Consider the following 11,497-nt stretch of genomic DNA (forward strand, 5'->3'; position numbering starts at 1 on the left):
CTGCAAATGGACAAGGGGTCTCTCAGCCACAAACATCACCTTCACTCACACCCCTTTCTGGGTTCAAATCTGGGACCTGCCGTTTGAAAATTTATCTGAAGATGTTGGAAAAGACTTAGGCAACAGCTTGGGGCACTACCTTGAAACGGATAAACGAATGTGGCTAACGGAGCAAGCTAGATTTCTAAGAATCAGAGTTAACATTCCTCTCAATAAGCCTCTTCGCCGAGGAGGTAATATTCTCAACCTTGACGGGGTGAAAACCTGGGTAAATTTTAAATATGAGAGGCTACCCTCTTTTTGCTATGTTTGTGGTTTCTTGGGTCATGATGAAAAGCATTGCCCAAATTTTTCTGGTAATCCGAATTCTCCCAAGCAATACGAGAATGGCTGAGGGCTACAGGCAGCCAGAAAAGCAGTGGGGATAGGCAAAAATCTTCAAATAGTTGGAGCTTTGAAGACGAACAATCAGGCCAGTCAAGTGGAAGATCGGCTCCGACAATGACAAATCCATCAGATTCCACCTCCAAACCAGGGGGCACCTACGAAAATTCAAGTAAACCAAGAAAATAGAGACTTTGCGAAGCCCCAAAATCCTGACAGAAAAGAAAGCTCACGATCTAATGCAGCGGATTTTCAGGGAAAGAACAGTGATAGTTCAAAATTCAAACTCTCCCAGTCAGACCTCGCCTCACGTGACAAGGAAGGGGCTGTAGGCTCAGGTACTGAAGCTATGGACGTGGTTTCTGAAGTGGGCCGCACCTCAAAGTCTCACCAGGAAGCCCAAGAAGTCAGTAGCCCACTCAAACTCCCCTTGAAAAGCCCAACTCGTCTTAGTAGCCCCACTCATCTACAAAAGCCCAACTCGCCCACTAAGCCATCTCAGCAGAAAGGAAAAACAAATTAAAAAGAATAGCTTGTGAGAAAGGTAGACAAGCCCATGGTGAGCAAAAAGGCAACCTCTTTGGGACTAAAAGACCGGGTAAGTTAGTTTTTGATGATGAATTAGATGAAACTCACCCTCAAAAAAGACTGTGCGACATGCTCCCACAAAACTCCGACCATACTCTTGCATTATCGGCGGTAGCTGCTAAGCAGCACCGCCGGGCACAATGAATGCCTTATGTTGGAACTGCCGGGGAATTGGGAACCCTCGGACAGTTTATACGTTGCGCGATTATGTGCGGCGATGGACTCCCTATTTAGTCTTCCTTGTGGAGACCAAAGTAAAACACAAACGTATGGAAAAAATAAAATTTTCTCTGGGTTTCTCCAATGGTCTCATAGTTCCCAGCCGGGGTCGAAGTGGGGGCCTTGCTCTCTTCTAGTCTACGGATGTAAATCTCGAAATTAAATCATACTCTCAGTATCACATTGATGCAATCATCACTGAGCAGGACAGCAACTTCACCTGGAGATTCACGGGGTTCTACGGTCACCCCGAATCCAATTTAAGGAAAGATTCATGGAAACTTCTCTCTTATCTAAATAACCAATTTTCTCTGCCATGGTTTTGCTGCGGCGATTTTAACGAAATTTTGTCTGTGGCTGAAAAATCAGGTGGCCCCCCTAGAACTCAACGTCAAATGGATGGCTTTAGAGAGGCGGTGAATTTATGTGGGTTTCAAGACTTGGGCTTCTCAGGGCCCCAGTATACTTGGTGTAGTATGCGAGACAATAGTGACCGGGTTTACCTCCGCCTGGACCGAGCCTTTGCAAATTCCGACTGGTCAAACAAGTTTAGCAATTGCAAGGTTTATCATGTGGTTGATTCCACTTCCGACCATTGCATACTGAAAATTACTGACTCTATTGCCTCTCCCCCTCGTCGGAACCGCCATTTCCATTTCGAAGCTTTGTGGGCCAAGCGTGATGATTGCTATGGCATTGTGGAAGCTGCTTGGAACAGGGGAAGTCTCGAAAACACTCCTGAAGGTATTAGCTCAAATCTTAGCTTGTGTGCTTCTGCCTTGACCTTATGGAGTAGGAGATGTCATTGGTAACATTCCTAAGAAAATTCAAGAGCATAAGAAATTGCTGAATACTCTAACCACTCTTGATCGGGATGGCTCGCATAGTGTAGAAATTAATGAATTAAGGAAAGATTTAAATGGTCATCTGGACAGTGAGGAGATCCTTTGGCATCAAAGAAGCAAAATTCACTGGTATAGAGAAGGGGATAGGAACACGAAGTTCTTCCACACTAGAGCTTCGGAGAGGAGAAGAAAAAATTCTATTCTGGGCTTATGGAACGATGATGATTGCTGGTGTGATGACAGAGACAGCATTGCTCGTACAGCAGTGGATTATTTCTCAAAGATTTACACATCCAGTTCTCCCAACAGAATTGAAGAGGTCATCAACACCATTCCAACCCGGGTAATAGATGATATGAATGCTGAGCTTACTAAAACCTTTACCAGTGAAGAAGTTCTGCGAGCCCTCCACCAAATCCACCCGACCAAATCTCCCGGCCCCGACGGTATGTCAGCTATATTCTTTCAAAGATATTGGAATATTGTTGGTAGAGATATTACTAATATGGTGCTGAATGTGTTAAATTTTAATTTGCCCATGACTGAAATAAATAAGACTAACATTGCCTTAATCCCAAAAACAAACCACCCAGTAAGAATGACAGAATTTCGGCCTATCAGTTTATGCAACGTCACGTATAAGCTCATCTCAAAAGTTCTTGCTAACCGTCTTAAAGCTGTCCTTCCCCATGTGATAGCTGAAAATCAAAGCGCCTTTACTGCAGATAGGCTCATAACTGATAATGTCCTAGTGGCATTTGAGCTTATGCACTATTTGAACCACAAAACAGAGGGCAAAGACGGTTTCATGTCTATCAAGCTTGACATGAGCAAGGTGTTTGATAGGGTCGAGTGGGGTTTCATCAAAAGAGTCATGGAAAAATTGGGTTTTCATAACAATTGTGTCTCTCTGATCATGAAATGCATCTCTTCAGTCTCTTACTCCGTCATCATCAACGGAGAAGCTTATGGCTGCATCACTCCCACAAGGGGCCTTCGCCAAGGCGACCCTCTTTCTCCAGGGCTTTTTCTATTGTGTGCCGAGGGTCTCTCTGCCCTTATCCACTAAGCCGCAAGAAATAAGGCCCTTTCTGGAATTTCAATCTGTAGGGGCTGCCCGGCCATCACCCACCTTTTCTTCACAGACAATAGCCTTTTATTCTGCAAGGCAAAGGTCATGGAATGCAATGTACTCATGAGCATCCTTGGAGTTTATGAATTTGCCTCTGGGCAAAAAATAAATCCCAACAAGTCCTTGGTCTTTTTCAGTCCAAATACCTCTCCTGCAGCTAGGGACAAGATCCTAAATTCTTTAGGACCAATGCAAGACTCCCGACACAAGAAGTATCTTGGCCTCCCTTCCTTGATTGGGAAATCAAAATCTCAAGTCTTTGCTGAAATTAAGGAGAGAGTGGACAAGAAATTAGCGGGTTGGAAAGGAAAACTTCTTTCCATTGGAGGTCGAGAAATTCTTATCAAAGTGGTGGCACAAGCGGTGCCCACGTACACAATGAGTTGTTTTCAACTTCCAAAAACCTTGTGCGACGACTTGGAAAGCATGATGAGAAACTTTTGGTGGGGCCAAAGGAACCATGAGTCAAAACTTGCATGGGTTAGTTGGAAAAAGATGTTTAAGTCCAAATTGTATGGTGGCATGGGATTCCGGAACCTCCAAGCCTTTAACCTTGCCTTACTCGCAAAGCAAGGGTGGCGGATCCTCACTAATCCCACTTCTTTGGTTGCAAAGGTCTATAAAGCTAAGTATTTCCCTTTTGAAGATGTCCTTAACTCAAGAATTGGAAGCAATCCAAGCTACGCTTGGAGGAGCATCTATAATAGTCTTCGGGTCCTAAAGGAGGGCACTCGTTGGAGGGTGGGCAATGGTAAGCGGATTCACATTTGGGAAGATAGGTGGCTCCCAACTCCAACCACCTATAGAGTGACCTCGCCTCAATTAGATTTTGGCATCTTCCCAATGGTCTCTTCCCTCATTGATGAGGATACAAAATGGTGGAGAATGGATTTGGTAAGATCTATCTTCCTGCCCCACGAGGCTGCTGCTATCCTTAAGATTCCTATCAGCTTTAGACTTCCTGACGATCAGCTTGTTTGGGTAGGTAACAAAAGAGGTTCTTTCACCGTGAAAAGCGCGTACTACATTGCTATGCGCATGATAGATGATCAAGATCTTGGTGAGTGTTCTGCTGTACACAGCCAAACCTCCTTCTGGAAAGCAATTTGGCATCTGAATATCCCCCCAAAGATTCAAATTTTTGCTTGGAAAGTTTGCAGAAACGGCCTTCCAACCATGCTAAATTTACGCTGTCGGGGTCTAAATGTCTCTGGTTTCTGCCCTATCTGTGACATGGAAATTGAGTCTTTCCAACATGCTTTATTTCTTTGCTCTCATGCCAATCTTACTTGGGCTAATTGGCCAGACTGCCCTGTAAGCATCTCTTCCCCAAATGCATCTTTTATGGACTCTATATCAAAGGTCATTGATTCAGGCTTATTCAAGGATTTGGCTTTTTTTTTCTTTGTCCTTTGGTCAATATGGGGGAATAGAAATCAAGCCATTTATGGGGACTCTGCTCTTTCGCCAGCCATGGTTTGGGAGACCGCAAAAAGAGCCCACTTGGATTTTGATGATGCTAGGCTCTCCTCTCCCCCTGCTCCTCCTCCTGCCCGTGCCCATTGGACTGCTCCCCTTGCCGGCTTCTTCAAGATCAACGTGGATGGTGCCACTGATGTTGGGGGAGGTAATTCTTGCATTGGAGCTGTCATTCGGGATTCCTCAGGCTTCCCCATTGGTGCTCTCAGCCTGGTTCTTTCTTCTTGTTTTCCTGCTGAAGTCACAGAAGCATATGCTTTGCTTCATGGTGTCCTCTTTGCCGCTGAAATGCAAGTCCACCAAGCTCTTTTTGAGTCCGACGCTCTATCTATTATCCATGACTTAACCTCAGACGCTTCTGGCAGCAACTTTGGGCACATCCTTGAGGACATTCGGGTAGCATCCAGCTCCTTTAGTTTTTGTTCCTTTCATCACTTGAAGCGTGAAGGTAACAGAGCTGCCCACTATTTAGCTCTAGAAGCTAAACGCTCAGGCCAAACAAAAATATGGAAAGGAATCCCTCCCCCTTGTATTCAGGAAATTCTTAGTGATGATCTATTGTATTAGTAGGCTCCCTGCCACTGTGTACTCCTTTCTTTATTGGAATGAAATCTCTTCCAAATTTCCCATAAAAAAAAAAAAAAAAAAAAAAAAAAAAAAAAAAACGCCCTTTTAGTCCTAAGGCCTTCCATATCTCAATTTTTAAAGATATAAAGTAGGCTTGCTCAACGATCTTCGATTTATGTAACAACAAATTTCTTTGATTTGCCAGAACTCCACACGACCACATAAGTCATAACTATGTTTTATTGCGAGACAGTGAGATATGGAAATTCACTTGAATCATATATATACAAATAAAGTTGGTAAATTCATTGATTTACTTTAATAGCCTATCTCTAATATACATACCATCAAAAAACAAAAACAAAATACATACTTTTTGTACTGATGGATGGTTGTTACTTTTTGCCAAACATAATCTTATTTTCCTTAAAAGTAACATTAATCATTTTCCTTTCATAAAACCAATTCATGCAACATTTTAAATCCATAAATAAAAGGAATAAGTCAGACCAACCTAAATCCTTCAAAAAAATATATAAATAAATAAAAGGAATTATTGTTGCACCGAGATGGTTCTCAAGACACTATTTTCAGTTCGATGTGCTTATCTTACTTCATAGATAAGGGTATGGGCTCCGAAAACGTCTAACTTAAACCGTTTAAAATATGTATAAGAGAGCCTCTTTTAGATATACACTATTGTCAGTTTCTTTAAAACCTTCTTCTCTCTTCCTGTGTTTGTGTGTTAAAATACTTAGTATTCTAAAAAAAAAAGAATGTAGAAGTTAACAACTAAAGAGAACGATAAATCCTAAGATATATAGTAAGTTTTTAATATGATTAAGTTAAACTACCTACTTTGAACTAAGTAAGTTAAATTGTATGATCTCAAAGTAAGTCATCTCCATTGAAATTAAACCCAAGGCAAATCATCTCAAATAGAGTCATATCGTAATAATTCAATTGATCCAATCCTAATAACACTAATTTACGTTGAAATAAAAGTTCTTATAGATCAAATTATCACAAACATGTACATAATCTCATCAAACTACAAATATTCACAAGTATAGATACTGATGATGCCGAAAATATCACCAGTAAGCCACACGGTCCTTGCACGCTCCAAACAGCACCTGCATAGCAAAAAGAAAGGACCTAGCAGAGAGCACCGGTGTGGTGCCGGCCAAATACCCTCCGAAAGTCAAGTCAGAACTATTCTCACAACTCTAAAGTGCTAGAGAGGGTAAATTATGCGTACCTTGGTTCGTGAGGATGCTTGGGTTTTTATAGTAGTAGGGGTTGACCCCTTTTCCTTGGAGTAGAAGTCTTTTCCTTATAGGAGTCTTCTTGAGCGTATTTTGCAAGATCCTTTCCATATAAGAATCCCTCTTAGGTTTCTCAAAACGTGGAGGGCAAGTCATTTCCTTATACACGCAAACGTGGTTAGCAAGCATTCTTTGACTAGTGCCGTCAGCTTCAGGATCCCTTCAGCTTTATGATCCCGTTAGCCTTTGGATGCCTCTGGTGCCTCTCCCTACAACTCTCGCCCGTCGTCAGTCATTAAATGGGGGCTGACGGCTCAGTAGATCCCGTCACCTATAAATCGTTGGCTTATCTTTTGTGATCAATCTCTTTTATCCTTATCAGATAAGATGGCATAAACTTACAAGTATATGATGAAGATTTCCTTACAGACCTAAAGAACTAAGAGACCAAATCCTAAGAACCTAAACTTAATGATCTCTGAGATGTGCTCTATTGGAAAAACAACGTAACTTTTGTGAATAGGTTTATTTTAATTTATTTATTTAAATGAAGGAGACTTAAGAAACTCCAAATTACAACAATTTTGAAATTATAAGGCTCATATTAATAACATTAAAAATTTCATGGTTTAATATTTAGAATTACATAACCTTATAGTGTTATGGTATGCATCTAACCCACCATAAACTTGCAACTTTTCATAATTCATAAATGAAGAAATCACATAATTATTAGTTTCTATTATTGAATAACCTTACATTTTACGATCCTAAAATTTAAACGATTATTGGGATATATATACATTCTTCAACTTTACATATTACACCCAATAGATCCACTAGAACTAGTATATGATAGCCACGTTGCCATGAGTGGATATATATTCATAGAGAAAGTCTAAAGACATAACAAAATGTTATAACATTTTCAAAACATTCTTGTTTTTAGTTGTAGTGGGTTCTTGAATAATATTTTATTATGATCTATTATAAATTGACACCTCAACTGTTGTTGCGACATAGAAGAACTTGTGACAAAACCTACTTAATTATCCATTAAGATAGTGAAACTCACTTTAGAAGATTAACATGAGACTTCACATTTTGTTCACGGCTCTTATGGTATAGGTGCCAAAGTCCTCTTCTATGTTAAAAATTGCTGTAGATTATTATTATTATTTTTTTTGCACCGTGTCAAAATATGTTTAAGAATAAGAATGAGACTTCTCCATTTCCGCGTCAAAGTATTTATGTCATGTAAAAGGTTTGCCAAAAAAAAAAAAAAAAAACATCTAAAGCCGGAACCTAATATTTAAGCTGCAGACATTGAAGTCCCGACTCCCAAGTAATTAGCGTGTTTCCACTTACCAAAACTTTAAAAAGTGAAAAATATTTTTTTCAAAAGAATCAAAACCGAGTTTTCTCCGTTCAAAGATCCCGAAGAGAAAGCAAATGCTTCCAGGGCTTAGTCAAGCAAGGTCTAATAAAACCTTTTCATTTTCTGTCTTTCAATCCATTCAAAACGCCCGAAGAGAAAACAAAGTAGTTAGAAGTAGTTGTAATTGTAGTTTCAGCAGCGAAGTATATTCAATCATTAATCCAATTAAAAGGTTGACAAAGAATTTTAATAGATGTACCTTGATTGTGATTAATACAAAATTTGACGTGAATGTTAAGAATAAAAAGTTATAACATATGTGAATGGGGAATTTTTAAAATATTAATATAATAAAAGTTTATTAAATGGTTTAACAATAGAGAGTTATATTAATGTATTTTGATTTATATCTCTCTCAGAAGTTTAAGGGCTCTAGACTGTAGTACTTTAATTATTCTATTGATCAAAGAGTTGATCAAAGTGTTACAATAATAGAGAATGAAAACTCTGGATATTTTGGGCCATATATCACCTAAGCTCTTATAATGTCTTCCTAATTCCAATTCACCTCTATCATTTTGGCATTTGAGTCAAAATTAATGTAATCAAGGATTTTAATTTATATGGTAATTTTTTATTACAATTAAACTGATGTGAGGTTTATATAGAATTAGAATACACGATTTTATTTCATCTTTTGAAAGAGACTATGCATGAAAGAGAGGATACATAAAATTAATTTTGAACCTAAGTCTTGGTTGATGTTGTAAAAAATACACAAAATTAAAATAAGGAAATAGTTTGAATTTTGAATTGAATCCTTCAAAATTCTCTAAAAGATTCTCTTAGAGAGTTTCGTATCAACCTTTTTAAATCTTTGAAGATATATTGATGCACTGGTGGTACAAATTAAAGCTTATTAAGTAGCATGTTAATATCTTAGGGGTTTAATGGGTAAATTTCAATATTAGAAGAGGGTCAAATCACATTGGGGTTGATTTTATTTTTGTGCCCTAAGCATGACTTCTTCAGGCACGTGAAGGGCATGAAGGCTGGAGACTTTAAAATTCAAAGTAAAAAGTAGTTTCCTCCTTTCTAAGTCCCAACTTTCATTTCTTGGCAAAGAGCCAAAGACAGTCAAGAGTAAAATGGTTAGAAACTCATATTGTTCCAAGTCATACAAGTCATACAATTTTAACTTCTATTTTAGCTTACACAACAAGATGGGGTATCTAAACATGTTTCTTGTAGTCATAACATTGCCTTTTCTTATTAGCATGCATGCAAATGAGGCTGGCAGAATCTTGCATGAAGGAGAACAAGAATTGGTGAACAGAAACTTAATTAACCAAAGGGCTTTCGTGGGTTGCAATGTTACTTCTTTACAAGGCTTACTATAAAGGGGTCCAGTTCTTCCCCATCTGGACGTAATCCACCCACCTACAATCCTACTTCAACAGTTGGCCGAAAGGCCTTTGGAGGCCACAATATGGCTTCTTTTAAACGCTCACTAGTAAGGGGTCTTGTTTCTCTATTTGGACCTAATCTATCCACACACATTTCAGCTTCATCTACAACTAATTTAGGCATCCACAATATTTCAGTTTTAAAAATTAACCAAAAGGCCTTGGAGGCCACAATATGGTTCTCTTCAAAACTTCACTTGCAAAGGGTACTGTCCCTTTATCTGGACTACACAGGGGCGGAGTCAGGATTTTTAGTTTGGGAGAGCCAAATTACATATTTATACATACATTTACACATTTTTACCCCCTAACATTAAATTATTCTCTTCCTTTTTTTCATTCAACATGTTTAGTCTAGATCAAGCATTGAAAAACAATTGGAAACTTAACAACAACAATAACAATAAAAGACTTTGTCCCAAATTGAAAATTAAATATAAAAATTATATGTGTGTGTGAGTCCAAGAGAAAATTGCTTTTTAAGTATTATCACTCCCTAACATTACATATCCTTAGTGTAGTTTTTTTTTTTTTTTTTTTTTTTCATTTGATGCTTTGTGACTAACTAATTAAGTATTGACAAACAATTTGAAACTTAACAAAAACGACAAAAAGACTTAGTCACAAATAAAATAACTCTAAGAGAAATTTATTTTATTAAAAACTTACTATTTGAACTCAACAAACAAAACTTACCAATTAAGAAAGGAAAAAAAAATTGAAAGTAACAACTATTTATGTTACAAGGTGGATAGTTTGTTGTTCTTAACAACTATTTTTTGGAACCCAACAATTAATTGTTCAATTTTTTTTGCAGGGGCCAGCTCTTATTTTTTGAAGGGGCCAAATATTGATTTTAAGGTCTAATATTTTAAACAATTGCAAAATATACATACATTATGAAGTTTTTAAAAAATTTGGGGGGGGGGGGGGGGGGGGGCATGGCCTCTCATTGCTAAATGCAGCTCCGCCCCTGCACCTGCATCCCTTCTCCTCATAATTAACCCCACTTCAAGCCAACCGAATAGGTTTTCCAAGAAATAAAACTTGTTTAACATTAACATTAGTTAAATAAAAAAAAGAATACAATGAAGTTGTGAATGTATTTAACTACATGAATAACGGAAACACACCCGGCTAACAGCCTTTCTTTAAACTTTGTTTTGCAATATTCTTTGTAAGTCTTGTTAATTATTTTGCTACAAATATATGTATTTGAAAGAATGCAATGAAGTTAACGGCTTCAAGCTTAACTTCGATGCCGCTATATTCCACGATATACATGCGTCGGGATTTGGAGCGGTTATTAGAAATGATTTGGGGGAGGTAATGGCGTCCATCTCAGCTAAAGGACCAGCGGTGTTTGACAGTGAGGAGGCCGAAGTGTTTGCTTGCAGGAAGGCTGTGGAGTTTGTTGTGGATTCGGGGTTTCAAAGTGTGATTATTGAGGGAGATAACTGCACTGTAATGAACGACATCATTTCTACTCTCAGGTTGTGTACCAACTTGTCCAGATTGGGGCACTTGTACGAAGATATAGGTTGTATTATTTCGGGTCTACAGGATGTGTCATTTAGTTGTGTGTGTAGGTCTGCTAATGCTGTAGCGCACTCACTAGCTAGATTTGCTAGAACTGTTGACGATGAGGTTATATGGTTGGAGGATATCCCTCCATCTGCTCTACAAGCAGGGCTGGCTCAAGGCCTAGGCAAGTTAGGCCTAGGCCTAAGGCCCCACCAAAAAAAAAAAAAATCCCCTTAGAAAAAGGGCCCAATTTTTCATAGTTAAAGGCCCAAAATTTTATAAAATTATATATATTTTCTAAAGATTGTACATTTTTTTTTATTAATGATATACAAATTTTACTATTGGCTTACAAATTGCCATGTTATTAATCACAAAAAACGTGATATAAACATTCATTAGTTAAATTGATGAAGTTCATCAATGAGAGACAATATCACATTATATTTTGAACATTTTATAGTGTTTTTAATTAGCGCATTTTTCTTTTTCATTTCTATTAAGACTCTCAAAGTATAAGACCAATAGAACTTTAACTCAATTGAAACCCTAAAATATTTCAAAAAGATATTGCAAATGTGTTAAATCATCAATTATAGATTAGTTTCCCCTAATAGTTTGAGACTTTGATTTTTGTAAATTAATAT

Source organism: Quercus robur, chromosome 11, assembly GCF_932294415.1.
Source record: "Quercus robur chromosome 11, dhQueRobu3.1, whole genome shotgun sequence".
NCBI lineage: Eukaryota > Viridiplantae > Streptophyta > Magnoliopsida > Fagales > Fagaceae > Quercus > Quercus robur.